The sequence below is a fragment of the Helianthus annuus genome, chromosome 8, assembly GCF_002127325.2.
Source record: "Helianthus annuus cultivar XRQ/B chromosome 8, HanXRQr2.0-SUNRISE, whole genome shotgun sequence".
Lineage (NCBI taxonomy): Eukaryota > Viridiplantae > Streptophyta > Magnoliopsida > Asterales > Asteraceae > Helianthus > Helianthus annuus.
In genome coordinates, this window is record NC_035440.2 from 109,463,081 (window position 1) to 109,479,460 (window position 16,380).

Consider the following 16,380-nt stretch of genomic DNA (forward strand, 5'->3'; position numbering starts at 1 on the left):
TTAGGTTTGACTTCGTGATTACTTAAAATGTGCTCTGTCAAATCACGAATTAAAAATACCTTTAAGTAGGTAATTATGTGGGTAACAAACCCTTAAAAGGGTACTTCCAGATTCCCACTCTAAGCATGTCAATTGTCGAGTCAAAGCTAACTATAAAAAGTCAACAGAATGCTTAAATCCAAATTAACTTATAATTAGCAATGTAAGATGCATGCAACCTGTTTTATCATTAATATAACTTGGTAAATAATGTAAGAACATGTTCCAACATGTCCAACTCGACAATTTTCTGTTTAGACCCGGTTTGGAACCGAAAGTCGCATAGTTTGACTTTCGCTTTGACTTTCAGTTCTGACCCGTTTTAGTCAAGATTAAGATTGCCTTAGAGCTTCTTTTGGACCTAATAACATGTTAGTATATCCTCCCATGATTATACAATTTGGTTCATTAGATATCTTGTTCGCATGCATGTTTCCGTTAAATGCCCATATGTTGACCATTATGCCCAAATGTCCAAATATCATGATTTTAAAAATGTAAAAAGGGGTAGACATCTTAGTTACTGAATTATAGATTTGTCCCCAAAATTTGACATCAGTTTGAGGTCTAGATTAAGAGTTATGCTCATTAGCGTAATTAGAAGCTTTCTTAGTAAATAATTAGCGTAATTAGCATATAACCTACCTAGACCCAAATTTTATATCAAAACCTTATACCCACTGTTATATAATAATATTTTGGGAATTTTAAAGAGTTTTATTTATTTTTAGGCTGAGCATAACATAAGGTTTTAAGCTTAATTCGGCTTATGCCGGTTTTGCCCTTTTTGGCTATAAAATGAGTTTTACAAAACTTTTTGACCCCAAACCTTTTCCTACTAATTTATTTTGTTAAATATATTATTTTGAGCCTTCTGGAATTATAAAAATATCAGCTTTTCTTTTAAAACCCGGAAATGGCTCCAAATCGCCTTTTTAGGCATTTTTACGACATAGTATATGTCAAAACTAATTTATATACATAAGGTCTAATACCTACTGATATATTTGGTAAAATTTCATATTATAACAGTAAACTAAAGTTGAGAACTCAGAATTCCCGTTTTGACCTTTTAAGCTTATGTAAAATTACCAAAATGCCCTTATGGGGCGTAATTGGAGTTCAAAATCATTTGGGGCATAATAGGACATATCTTACTGATATTACAACATATTTGGTGCATATAATCTCAGGAAACTTGTATATGATTTATATGGTTACCCGTTACGCACTGTCGCATTCGGATCGGCATATGTGACTAGTTTATTCACATTAGCCGAAGCGGGTCAAACCGTATCCTTGGCATCATTTTAAGAAATGGCCACGACCTTGACACCCGGGTGTAGGCGTACACCCGGTAATGTGTCCATATTTATTAAGGTATAATCGTTGGCATCCCGCCGCGGACTTATACTGAGTGGTGTGTCAATTAACCTTAAACCCGGCACGACCCGGGCGACTAAACACATAACGAACATGTAATTCTTTTACAAGTTTAACTTTGATTAATTATTCCCAAGTTATAAAATGTTTTGTGCCTTGTGCATTCAAATCAATTTTTAAAACCTTTTTAAAATGAGTCGGTTAAATTGTATTTACCAGTGCAAACTGACGTATTTTCCCCAAAAAGATTAAGTGCAGGATCTACACGGAATAGGCTGGCTTCTCCTTAGCGTCATATAGTCTCGCAAACTTTGGGATGCATTTTATCTGTTGAACAATTTTTCTCCTTTTTATTTCGATCCGCCTGTGGATCTATTTCGACTACTTGTGATACTTAGATATTACATTTGATGGTTGAAGTAAATCTATTTTATTGCTTCCACTGTGCATTATAATTTGTGTTGTTTGACAATGATGATATCAACTACGTCACTATAATCCCCCACCGGGCCCACCGGTGACACGTGGAAATTCGGGGTGTGACAGTTAACTTATGAGGGGATTAAAGAGTTTGGACCCCCGCCATCGAATACCTTTGGGTATTGAAGGAGATCCTACTAAATTTGACCCAGGTCCCTTGCAGGACCTCTAAACGCTGAACAAGGCAAAGACCCTTACCAAACCGTTCCCTTAACCCCCGACCAGGTAGCCAACATACCTCCATATAGGCCGTGGAGATATGAATGGTGAAAATCTTTTATTTTATATAGACAGTAAAATAATGCCAAGACACCACGGACAAACGATAAGGAAGAATCACCTTCAACATAAGCAACTAGTTATTAAAGTCATTAATACAAAACCAATTAAGAAGTGCAAAAGATTAAAAATAAAAAGTATTATACTAAACACTTGTCTTCACCAAGTGATGTAAGAGACTTAGGCAAACATGGCCTTGATTGTCAAGAACTCTTACGATCAATCTTGGATCCCGAGACGACTCACACACTCTATGATGGACAATGGATGATGGTGGTGGATGATGGTGTTGTGATGGTGGTGGGTGGTGGATGAAGTGTGAGAGAGGTGGTGTGCCAAGGGATGAGTTGCAATGGCTCCAAGCACTCCTATTTATAGGCTGAACAGAAGCCTGGGCACGGCCCCGTGTCCGCTGGGCACGGCCCCGTGCCCATCTGACACTATCTCTCTTCATTAATTTTAATTCGCAATTACAATTAATGCGCCTGCAGTAATTTGGGCACGCCCCCGTGTTCACTGGGCACGGCCCCGTGGTGAGCAATAGAAGCTTCTACAGGTTTGTCTTTTCTGCTGCTTCTTGGGCACGGCCCCGTGCTCGCTGAGCACGGGGCGTGTTCAGTCTTCTGCCTTCTCTGCTTTGCTTGGGAGGATGCTGTCGAGGGGTCGGGCAGTCCACTTTTGTTCCCTTTCTAATATTTATGTCAAATTTTGCAGTCTTTTTGCTTCTTTTGTTAATTTGAGCTCATTTAATCCTGAAAATACAAAAGGAAGACAAAAATACACTTTTTCCAACATTAGTACTTAAAAAGGGTTAGTTTTATGCCTCATTTGATGTAATTTATATGTTGCATTTTACACACATCAAATATCCCCACACTTGAATTTTTGCTTGTCCTCAAGCAAAACTCTTTAATATGTGGCTTACACTCCCAAATGGAATGGGTTGAAGAGAAGGTTTTGGGCTTGTCATAGAGTGTCGGGATTTTCCAAGATTGTTTTAGTTTTATTTTTATTTATTTACAATCCTATTCGTCATGATTTATTAAAAACTTTTCATAAGATAAATTACTTATTAAGGCATAACATGCCTTTCTAAAATTCCATTTATACAAGTTCACATACCTCACGGGGGAAATCACTCACACTCGGCCGAAGGTGTATTCTTAGTGAATCACTCGAGAGCGGCATGGAACTTATTCCTACCATAAGCTTGCCAAGCAATCAATCCTCCTCCTTTTTAACTTTATACCTTTGTAAATATCAAGAGGACTTTTTGGGTGAAGGGTTAGGCTTGGGCTAAAGGTGGGTGGTTGGGTTAGTGGTTAGTAAAAAGGGCGAAAGGCGTAAAAAGCGTCGGTTTTCGTAAAACATTTTGTTTTTGTGACTTTTTATTTTTAATGAAGTATTTCTTCAAACAAGCTTTTGTTTGAGGAGCTTTGTTTGTTTATTTCCAACTTCATTGTAATATTTTTTTTTATCGTCACACGAAAACCGAGCTTGTTACTAAAATAAAAGGTAGGGGGAATTTTTGGGTAGGTGAAAAGAAAAAGAAAAATAATGGTGTTGAAAGAAAAAGGGTTAGTCCTAATGCCTCCATCATTTACTTACTTGGGTTTAAGTTGGTAAGGACCGGGAATGAATTGTCGTGGCAAGTTCTAGAGTCGTAAGAACCAAGCGGCTATTCACACAAGAAACGAAAAATGAGCATTTAGCGTAAAGATGTATATTTGTATGCTCAATAAAGGCTCAAAACTCACTTTTGTGGGAATGGGTTTTTATGTGATCAAGTATATATAATCAAATTTTAACTAAGCTTGACATGCCGTTTCATAATTTTCTTATGTTGGTTCTTTTTATCACGACGCTATCGGTTGTAAACTTATAAAAATATAACCTTATTAGTCTTAGAATTCCCAACTTAAACTTAGACAAGTAGAAAAAATGAAAATTTTTGAAATTTTTTTTTTTTGGGTGATTAGCGGTTCCAATAGAGTTTTGTGTAAGGCTTGTTATTAGGACTTGCAAAATTCAAGGTTTTAGCATCCCCCCACACTTAAATTACACATTGTCCTCAATGTGTCCCAAAAATAAATTTTTAGGTTGATTGAATGTGTAAAATGGTGTTAAAAGCAAAATTTTTATGTTGCTGGCAGTCTGGACACGGCCCCGTGGTGACCGGGCACGGCCCCGTGTTCAGGTGCCAGTAACAATAATTAAAGAAAAGGAACCGAAGACTGGACACAGGGGCGTGTTTGGTGAACACGGCCCGTGTCCAGTTACCTGAACTGGGCATTTGCCTGCAGGTTGTTCAGCACGGGGCCGTGTTGGCTGGGCACGGCCCGTGCTGAGCTTACTGTAATGGAGAAATTGTTGTCGGACGGCCTTGTTTTTGTGCATGGGGCCATGTTTCTCGTTTCCCTTGTCATCCTTGACCACCATGAGTGTGTTTTATTCCTTCAAATTAAAACTAAAAGATTAAACTTAAACTAAGGATAGTTCTGCGGATTGCCTCCGTGGTGTGCCACGTTTATAAGGGTCCTTGGCTAGACCCAAGGCAAGGTTATATGTTTTCTGAGCGTGGTGTTTTGCATCCCATGTTGCACCGTCGGAGAGCATCATCCAAACTCGAATCAATAACCTTCATGTAATTGACCGGGTCATCGTCCTCTATTCTCTTCCCAACCCCGAACTTTACTTCATTATCCTCATATTTTAAAGTGAGTGTTCCGTCATTCATGTCCACCACTGCCTGTGCGGTGGCGAGAAATGGTCTCCCTAGTATGAGGGGGACTTCGGTGTCTTCTTCCATATCAAGTATGACAAAGTCGGCCGGGTAGACGAAATTGTCGACCTTGACTAGGAGATTTTCAATGCCACCTTGCGGGAATTTGACGGATCGATCAGCAAGTTGTATACTCATTTTTGTAGGACTCGTTTTTCCTAGGCCGAGTCTTTTGAACATTGATGAGGGCATGAGGTTAATGCTAGCCCCAAGATCGGCTAGTGCATTACGAACGGGGGAGTCCCCGGTCGAGCAAGGAATTGTGAAGCTTCCGCGATCAATTTTCTTTTGGGGGAGTTTGTTGAGTACGAGGGCAGAGCATTCTTCGCCTAAGTTAACTAATTGCAATGTTTCAATTTTCCTTTTATGAGTGAGGAAGTCCCTCATGAACTTAGAGTATTTAGGCATTTGGGTTAGGGCGTCAATGAAAGGAATGTTGACATGCAATTGTTTTAGTAGACTTTCGAATTTTGCGAATTGTTCATTGGTCTTTTGACGGATTAACCTACCGGAGTACGGAACTCGAGGAGCCTTGGTAGGCTCTGGTGAGGGAGGAGTGACCTTCTCTTGCTATGGCGGAGATGTGACCTCCTCAATAGGTGCTGGCCCTTCTGCGGGACCCACGGTACGGTTCCGTAGAGTGATGAGATGAACTTGTGCCTTTGGGTTTGTCTCGGTATTACTTGGTAGCGCGCCTTGCGGTCTCTCGGAGAAATTTTGGGCTAGTTGATTTATTTGTTTTTCAATGTTTTGAATACTAGCTTGTTGATTTCTAAAATTTGATTCTAATTGTAGAAATCTATCCGAGTTTTTCTTTTCAGTGTCGAAGATGAGGCGAGATATAATATCTTCAAGCCTCTCTCGTCCACCTTGTTGTTGAGGGAAATTTTGTGACACATTTCTTGGTTGTTGAAAGTTTGTTCGTTGGTTTACGCCTTGTTGGTTACTACCATTGTCGGGTTCTCTCCAACCAAGGTTAGGATGATTTTGCCATCCTTGGTTGTAGGAGCCCGTTGGAGGACCCGACGGCCTAGGTCTATTATCAATGTAGTTTACCGATTCTTGTTGATCGTCTGTTTCTTTCATACAACTCCAAATTTCATGTGGCCCACCACACCCTTCACAAGCCATAACCGAGACCGTTTTTGTCATTTCCAACTTTTTTATTTTTGAAGAAAGGGCCTCGATTTGGGCTTGTAAAGAAGTGCTTTCATCAACCTTATGGGCGCCCGGGACAATGGATTTATTGCCTCGGGGAGTGTGCCACTGAAAATTGGTTTGAGCAATTTCCTCAATTTGATTATATATTTCATGCGGGCAGCGATTACCTAAAAGTCCCCCGGAGCTAGAGTCAAGTGTTTGCCTTGTGTGTGGCAACAACCCATTATAGAAAGTGGATACTTGTTGCCATATCGCAAGGCCGTGATGTGGACACTTTCGCAATAGCTCCTTGAACCTTTCCCAAGTTTCATATAAGGATTCCCCGTCCTCTTGTGAATATGTATTAATTTCAGTCATTAATTTAGCCGTTTTAGCGGGAGGGAAATACTTATATAGAAATTTTTGGGCTAGTTCATCCTAGGTGTTTACCGATCCAGCTGGGAGGGCGTTAAGCCAAGCTTTTGCTCGGTCTTTTAGTGAAAAAGGAAACATTCGGAGGCGGATGGCGTCATTTGATGCTCCATTGATCCGAAAGGTATCACATATTTCTAAGAAATTAGTAATATGTAGATGGGGATCCTCGTCCGCAAACCCATGGAAGGTTGCAGAGTTTTGAAGCATCTGTATCAAATGCGGCCGAAGTTCGAAGTTATTGGCTTCAACATTCGGTGCATTGATAGCGGCGCCGAGATTACCTACGGTGGGTCGTAGATAATCCATGAGGGTACGTTGGTCCGCCATTGGAAGTGGGTTCCCCGAAACCTTCTCTTGGCTTTTAGCTTTTAGTCTTTTTCTGAGAAAGCGTTCGGGTTCTTCTAGAGGTTCTTTTATGTCTTTATTAGAACTGGAGCTCATACACTACGTAGAGGTGGCGTCTGGTTCCAAGTCCTACAACAAAAACAGAAAAGAATGTTGGTCAGAAGGTTCACCACGGCCCCGTGCTCAGTGAACACGGCCTGTGGTCGGAGTTACAATGATTGTTTTCCGGATCCCTGTTACTGGAGAGTTGGACACGGCCCCGTTTTGCACCGACACGGCCCCATGGTCAGCCTTCTATAACTCGGAAAACTAAAAACTGCCAGTAATACTGCTGGGCATGGCCCGTGTCCGACCAGGCACGGCCCGTGCTGAGCTCTGCAGAAGCTGAAAAATTAAGAAAATCCTAAAAAAGTAAAAAGAAAATAAAAAAATGATTAGGCCGTTGTGGACGTAGTATAGTGTTGGTAAGATACCGAGGTCGTCCAAGGACACAAGAGCTTTTAGTACCGGTTTATCCTCAACGTCTAATCAAATCAAAATGTTAGAAAAGATTTTTAAAACTAAGAAAATAAAACTAACTAAATGCTGAAAAATAAAATAAAAATAAAAACAGATAGACAAGATGAATCACTTGGATCCGACTCGTGTGTTAGTATAACCTTTGATTATTTTCTCACTTTTGCACTTGTTTAAGAGATTATCTTAGTTATTGTAGTAGGCCCCTCTTTTGAAGGCGACGTTACCCTCAACCCAGTAGTTTGAGTCAGCAAGGATACAATCCTAAAGGGTCGAATTATTGAAAGATAATTAATTAAGTTATTAATGCAAATTATGGTAGGCCCCTCTTTTGGAGGTGACGTTACCCTCGACTAAGTAGTCTGAGTCAGCAGGGATACAGTCCTAAATAGCCGGGTTATAGTATTAATAGTAGTTAACTTATGAGGGGATCAAAGAGTTTGGACCCCCGCCATCCAATACCTTTGGGTATTGAAGGAGATCCTACTAAATTTGACCCAAGTCCCTTGCAGGACCTCTAAACGCTGAACAAGGGCAAGACCCTTACCAAACCGTTCCCTTAACCCCCGACCATGTAGCCAACATACCTCCATATGGGCCGTGGAGATATGAATGGTGAAAATCTTTTATTTTATATAGACAGTAAAATAATGCGAAGACACCACGGATAAACGATAAGGAAGAATCACCTTCAACATAAGCAACTAGTTATTAAAGTCATTAATACAAAACCAATTAAAAAGTGCAAAAGATTAAAAATAAAAAGTATTATACTAAACACTTGTCTTTACCAAGTGATGTAAGAGACTTAGGCAAACATGGCCTCGATTGTCAAGAACTCTTACGATCAATCTTGGATCCCGAGACGACTCACACACTCTATGATGGACAATGGATGATGGTGGTGGATGATGGTGTTGTGATGGTGGTGGGTGGTGGTGGGTGGTGGATGAAGTGTGAGAGAGGTGGTGTGCCAAGGGATGAGTTGCAATGGCTCCAAGCACTCCTATTTATAGGCTGAACAGAAGCCTGGGCACGGCCCCGTGTCCGCTGGGCACGGCCCCGTGCCCGTCTGACACTATCTCCCTTCATTAATTGTAATTCGCAATTACAATTAATGCGCCTGCAGTACTTTGGGCACGCCCCCGTGTTCACTGGGCACGGCCCCGTGGTGAGCAATAGAAGCTTCTACAGGTTTGTCTTTTCTGTTGCTTCTTGGGCACAGCCCCGTGCTCGCTGAGCACCGTGCTTTGCTTGGGAGGATGCTGTCGAGGGGTCGGGCAGTCCACTTTTATTCCCTTTCTTGTATTTATGTCAGATTTTGCAGTCTTTTTGCTTCTTTTGTTAATTTGAGCTCATTTAATCCTGAAAATACAAAAGGAAGACAAAAATACACTTTTTCCAACATTAGTACTTAAAAAGGGTTAGTTTTATGCCTCATTTGATGTAATTTATATGTTGCATTTTACTCACATCAATGAATAAAGCTTCATAAATTTAGTTTGATCCTGAGAGATTAGAATTAGAGTTTTAGATTGCGGACATACGTGCGATTTGTGTAAAAAGTCTCAAAATAAACGAAGAACCAAGTTTAAAACCACACATAAAATTGAGATAACATAAAAGATAGGCTAGTAAAACATAGGATTGTTCCGGGTAGAGGAACGGTGACTGACCAAAGTAAATCGAACCCCTTTCGAATTGAGGCAACGTGTCTTGACTTACTTAGACAAATACGTCATCGATGTTAGGCCTACATTATTTGTCCTTTTGGTCATTTCACGTTCCTAATTTGATTGGGAATTTCGAGACTTTGGCGAGACATAAAAATCAAAGAGTGGGACTAGTTATCAAGGTTTGAGTTTCACCTCCATCCTGACAACATCGTACCCTAACAGCGTCGGTACTTATCAACAGATAAGACCTACTAGGATATAATAAGGAAATTTCCCATCAAGATTCGGATGTCACTCCTGACTTGAGGGAAATCTCGTGCCAAATACAAACATCGCATAGCAGTGTTTTCAAAGTATCCAAGTGTATATTGTGTCAGTCTTAGGAAATGCATGTAAGTTTATCAGGGAAATGTGCTGCTAGGGAGCAGATACGGTAGGATGCATAAGTCTTAAACAACAGATAAGAGTCAAGATTCCTAGAACTATAGACTAGGGCAAGTATTCCTACTTATCCTAATTCCCTATAGTTATGGCTCTGATACCAATCTGTCACACCCCAACCGATGGGGGAAACATCAGGGTGCGGCACTAAGCGTTCAGATTGCTCGTGAGATTCCATAACACTATCGTTTCATTATTGATTAAGTAGATTCAAACATTGTCTAAACATCAAACGTCACAACCATAGAATATCGAATACAACCATTTCAAATAATGTTCAAAAGATTCTATATTATCTAGGCGTGCGTTTCTAGCGGCAACCTAGCTTGTTTCCTGATCATTGCATCCTATCAGCCTGCAACATGTATTAAAATAAAGTTAGTACAAAAACGTACTGGCGAGTATGCAAGTTTGAGTATATTGCATAGTAGGTTAAAAGTCTTATATCCATCATGCAAATGATAAAAAATAGCTTCAGCCATGCTAGTGTTCGCAGTCTAAGTGATAGCCCAAGTGTCCCGATGCTTTAACCACTTTCCCAAGAATCAAGGAAAGCAAATAGAATCCTCCTAACAATACCCCCGAGAATAATGGGGAGGTGCATCTTCCTATAGCGCTACTATTGTTAAGGCGGAACTACACACAAGGATTAAACGTTCACATAGCATAAAGAATCAAGAATCAAGAATGACAAGTATCATGGTTCACGTTCACAGAGGACAGAGTTTAGATTCAAAAGTTTCAAGTTTCAAGTTTCATAGAATACATATTGCATCCCAAAAGTTTAAAACAGAAAGGGATTGAGTATACTCACAATGATTTCTTAACAATAAAACTGTTATTGGATCAAAGGGAGCTCTTAGGATTAGCCTGATAAGAGTACAATAGATAAGTGTCGCACAAAATAACAGGAATCGTGCAAAGTGTCGGATCAGTCACCTGATCAGAGGGCCATCCAGACGGATGGTCATCCGCTCGGATGACTTATGTGATTAGGACGGACAGCCATCCGATCGGATGGTCACCCGTACGGATGGCCATTCGATCGAATGGTCATTCGATCCAAGGTGAGTTTCCAAATGATTAACTTTTATACCAAGTGTCCAAACCTGGTCTTTCAATCGGATGGTCATCCGATCGGATGGCCGTTCGGTCGAATAACCCTTCATATGTAAGTTTCAAAGTTCAAAGTTTCTGATTCAAAATAGTCTAGTGTTGAAGGTTGCAAGACACATGTTACCTCGATCGGATGGCGATCGGATCGCCATTCGATTGCAATGATCTTGCTCCTTTTTGTAACTTGTAAAGTTACTAAGTTTCGAGTTTAAGGGTGACGGCATGGTACGTATTGAGACAGTTGTAAACACCTCAAGGCGCAGCCTGTCTGATCGCACGAGAATCACCCAGTCCGATCAGGTGTCTGCTCTTGACGGTGTTCACGCCTGAATCCGTAGTCCGGCCGCCTTCTCTGGCGATAATCCATTCCAAGCTGACTCCAGACTAATCATCAAGCCTACAGCCCGTCTGGGTCCGGATTCCTCCATTTTTGAGTAAAAAGTTTTAAGAAAAGTTGAAGATAAGCATGAAATTGACTGAAAAACTTAGATTTAGCAAAGATTTGGTACAAATGCACATGAAATTCCTTAGATCCGAGATAGATCTTGACTGGAATGACATCACACAACTGTTTGTACAAACCACCATGATGACGTCATCCTCAAGAGCTCAAATCTCAGAGATTTCACGGTGAAAAGTGTGATTTCGAAGAAGAGTCACGTAGAGGATAGTGTATAGATCGAAGTTGTACAAGAATATAAGAGAAAACTTACAAGAATCGGCCTAGAATTGAAGAAAAGTGCCCAAGAATGAGAGTGCGTGCGTCTGGATCGAAGGAGGTTGTCACATCAGTGAAGAATAGAGGGGAGTTAAGGCGGTGTGGCAACGGATCATGTCGCAACCCCCGTCCCCTTAACAAACCCGGGTACGGGCGGCCGCGGCCAGTTTCGGTGGTATCTGGTGTTTGTCCATTTTCGCAGCGGAAATTACATCAGGATCGTAGTTAGAAAATATTTTATCAGAGTAAAATACCACACTTTTATAATATCAAACATATGGGATAAAACCTAAGTTTTAAGTACACACATTTTCATAGGAATGAATTTTATTTAATAAAAACATCTATTTATTTTTGGTAACTTTATTGCCACTTTTCCAAGACTTCAGTGCTGTCGAGCTGGCTTCTTGTTGATACACGGAATGTCCGTTGACTACGTCTACAAAAAGTCTGAAGTCAAGATTGGTCTATAGGGGGTCAAAGTGTAAATATTGTGTAAAATAGAGTTAGGTTCGCTTATATGTCATTGTATTGATGTGGACCGCTTATTTGTCACTTATATGGATCGCTTATGTGTCAAGGGATCTGGATCGCTTATATGGCATGTCACATAAGCGACCCAGGAACTCTATATATAGGGGTGAGCAGTTCATCATTTGTAACGGTGTATGTGTGTGCTACGGTGCTGAAACTCTGCCAAATTTTTATCAGAAAGCAATAGAAAGATAAGGAATTGAAAGGATAAGCTGTTGTAACTTCATTTACGTTGATTCCGCCTTCGTACGTGAAGATGAACTACCTTGACTGACTTTTCGGGTCATAGATCGGTCCAACAAGTGGTATCAGAGCTCAGGACGAGGAGTTCATACTACGACAGCATAGATCTGCAGAAATCTCTCTTTTCTACTCACTTTCTCTCATACTTTTTCAGTTTCTAGTGGTTCCAACGGTCAAAATTGTCTGAAATTCGAGTATAACGTGTAAAACACACTATTAACAAACCCTAGAAAGAATCAGGTGAAAATACGGACTAAAAATGGTAAAAACCGGCTAAAACCAGTGGGTCACGTATTCGAACATTTAGGATCGCTCGAAATTAAACTTTAGGATCGCTCGAATTACCTGTGTGGATCGCTTTTTCGGACAATATTTCTGTTAGGATCGCTCGAACGGACACTACTTGAACCGCTCGAACGATCATATCCGGACCGCTCGAACGATCAAATTTTCTGGACCGCTCGAAAGAATTGGTCTGAACCGCTCGAACGGATACTATTTGGACCGCTCGAACGATCACATTGTGAACCGCTCGAACGATCATACTCGGATCGCTAATTCAAACAAATTGTAGTTCGCTCGAACTTACACTTTGTGGTCCGCTCGAAAGGACATTGTTGTCTGGACCGCGTATTTGGACATTTATTGATCCGCTTTTCTGTCAAGCTGTACAAACAGGATCGCTTTTGTGGTTCTGTTATTTTTTAAAAATCAAAACTTTTCTAAGTGTTGTCTGATTTTGCAGGTACGTTCACGATGGATGAAATGTTCTCGAATCCATTTAGCGATATGTACACATTCACGGGAAGTTCAGGAAACAACGATTCGACATCGAACAATACGAACGAGAATCAACAAAAAGAGAAAAAGAAAGAAGCTTGGGAGTCCGAAAGTGCATTTGGAACGTTTAACAAACCTCCTAAGTTGATGGCTATAGAAGACTACAGCAGGTGGGCAACAAAGTTCGAAGATTGGCTAATGGCATTCGCTTTCCCCAGTTGGAAGAGTATGAAAAACGGTTATGCTGAGGGAAAGAAAAATGGTGAAGCTTTAAGAAATTCTGAAGAAATTGATATCTTTGTAGCTGAACAAAAGTGTGTAGCTCTGTTGTTTCAATCAGTTCGGGAGGATATTATCTCACTGATAGATTACACCAATGCTAAAGATTTGTGGAAAAAGCTCGAAACGAAGTGTATTGGAAGTAAAGAGATTGTAAAAAATAAAACGAAACTTCTTAGAAAAGAATTTGATATGTTTGGCTGTCTTAAAAATGAATCGATTAGTAAAATGATTGAAAGGTTCGGCCATCTGAAACTGGAACTGGCACGACATGATATTAAGTATTCTCCGGAAGAACTTGTTGATAAACTATTCGATTCCTTACCAGATGAAGTGGATTAGAGATATTACGCATTAATGTTGAAGAACACTATTTCTCCTGAAAAGTTGACTCTAGATTTGGTGATTGAATAACTTGAAAGTCATGAGCTTGAATTGAAGAAAACTTACAAAGTCAATCACTCATCCTATCAGCAAAACTTGGATCTTTATTATCCGAAAAGCTTGATGCCGAAAGCTACTTCTCCGAAAACTGCATTTTCTGCTGAGAATGTTTCTTCAGCAAACAAAGAAAGTCAAAGCAGTTCAAACATTGGAAGCCACAGTGGTTATCACGGTGGATCTTCATCTTCTGACAAACGTTCTGATGCAAAGTTTTCGTGCAACATCGCTATAGATCTGAAGAACGCACAAAATTTTGATGAAGAGTCGGCCAAGCAACAAATGGTTTTTCTGGCATCTGTGTTGGAGTCCTATGAAGGTTTGGTAGCCGGAAAGATAGGGAACACAAATCTGACGAAAGAAGATTACGATCAGATAGACCCTGAAGAAATGGAGCTGATCGACATCTGTTGGGCAATGGCAAGTGCAGTTCGACGTGCACAACGCTTTATGGAGATTACTGGGAGAAAAACGATCGGTGGTCCATCTACAAAGTTGGGGTTCAATAAATCCAAAGTGACGTGCTTCAAATGTAAGCAGAAGGGTCACTTCAAGCGTGAATGTAGAAACGCGTACGTTGATGAGTCAGAGAATCCGTTTCGTGACGATTATTACAAAAAAGGCAATCTACCATCAAAATAAATCCGAGCCGCCCAGATTGAAGCAGCAGGAAGAGAATAAAGACAAATCGAGGGCATTAGCTGTGATTTATGACGATGAGGGGTACGATTGGAGTAAAGAAGTTCTACCAGAAGATGATGCGGTGGGTTACGCATTCATGGCAAGTCATGATGAACCTATTCCATGGAAGGATGATCGTACGGAGGAACAGAAGTATAAGTATCGGAAGATGGTTGCTGAAGCCAAAATCATCAGACTTTCTAGTGTCTTTCTGGAAGCTAGAAGAGCAAACAGATGGGATCCAGACAGAGAATGCTATCTTGATAGATATGGCAATATCGCGGTTGATGACAAAAAGATAGATATCGAAGCCATCATCCAGGAGTACAAAGAAGATGATGAATATTGGCAGCACAAGTGGTGGGGAACACCAACATCAAAGATGATTGAAGAAGAGAAAGAGAGAAAGGAGAAAGAAGAGAAAGAGAGAAAAGAGAAAGAGATGAAAGAAAAAGAAGAACTTGAGAAAGTAAAGCAAGTTGATACCGGTCTGATCGATACTACACAGGAGTTGACAGCTGAGAACCTGGGAAATATGGCTGACAAAGTGCTAGCTGCAAAAGCACTTGAGGTAGATCCTGTTTCTGTTACTGAGTCAAAGAATCAGGTCAGTCAAAACAAGTCAACGAATGTCTCAGGTAACAAAGTTGAGGGTAATGCTGATTGCAAAAGTTGCACCAAACAATGCAATTTTTGTGGCACTGTCACGCACCTAAACGGTGAGAAAATCAAGAATCTAACAACTAAAGTTGGAAAGCTTGAGGATCAGATTCTTGAATGTGACACAAAATTAAAAGCTTCAACTGAACAAGTAAATGAATTAACTACTGAATGTAAGAAAATTAAAGCTGAAAATGACAAAGTATTTCTTGAGCACCGACAAATTTCTGAAAAATTTGAAAAATTAAAAAGCGTTGTCAAAGATAGTGATGATCGAAATGGAAAAACATCTAAAGAAAATGAACATCTAAGAGCTGTTTTGAGATTAAAAGAAGAATCAATTAACAAACAACTGGATGAAATTGCTAAACTATAACTTAAAGTTCAAGAAATTGAAATTGAAAATGAAAGAATTCAGTTAAAATTAAACAGTTATAGCTCAGCTAGCTTTGTTTTGCAGCATATTGTTCCCAAACCTATAGGGAAAAACAAAGCTGGTGAGGATGTGTTTTCTGATGGAACGGGTGTAGGGTTTCACAAAGTTCCACCGCCAATTTTAGACAACTACACGAAAAAGCAGTCTAGTTTGGTGGAAATTGAGGAAGAAAGTGATGTTACACTTCCTGAGAACATTGATGTCACGTTCACGTCTTCCAATGAAGAGGGTGTACAAAATGATGTGGTGAAAAGTGTGATAGACAAAGTGCTTAAGCCGGATTGTGACACTCCTGAGGAGGATGGGTGTTTTCTAGATAAATACATTCCGAAGCAAAAGTCCAAAAACAACTTACATGATGAATCTGATCTTGTCATGTACAAGATGTCGGGATCGGATAAGTTGTTTTCGGATTCTGAGTTTCCATTAGAGAATGTTAATTTGAACAAATTGACAAATGTTTTCAAACTGGTCGAAGTCGAGTTGTCAGCAGTGAGCGATCTGAGTCGAAAGAAAGAGAGGGTTTACAACAAGAAAACTGTTTATCCACCACGTTTTTACAATAACAACAGAAACAACTGGTCGGGTGGTTATCAGGGGGGTAAACCATATCAGAAAAGAAACATTTCAAACAAGAGGTTTGTCGAAAAGAAAAAGTTTGTGAACAGTTCAAGTTCACTTGCTGATGAAGAAAAGGAAATTTTTATAAAATCAAACAAAGAATTTTTGAGAAGAGAGCTTCACAGGCTCAGTCTGAAGGCACGAGTCGGGTAGCTGATACTCGTACTTGTTTTAGATGTGAACAGGTTGGTCATATTGCACGAAAGTGTACATATGTGAAGCCTAAGACTGAAGCTGTGAAGGTTCAACAAAAGAAAGTTGATGTGAAGGGTAAAACACCGATGTATGTTGAGAAGAAAGTTGTTGGGAAGAAAAATGTTCAAATTGACAACTTGACAGTAAAAACTGAACCCGT

The 16,380-nt window shown here is 40.1% G+C and overlaps 1 non-coding gene across 1 annotated transcript; it reads left to right on the forward strand.

Annotated features, from left to right (window-relative positions):
• The first annotated feature begins 6,380 nt into the window (after positions 1-6,380).
• On the forward strand, positions 6,381-6,487 carry LOC118481502. The gene has a single exon (XR_004865711.1). It is a non-coding gene; the product is annotated as a small nucleolar RNA R71 (small nucleolar RNA).
• Positions 6,488-16,380: the final 9,893 nt, after the last annotated feature.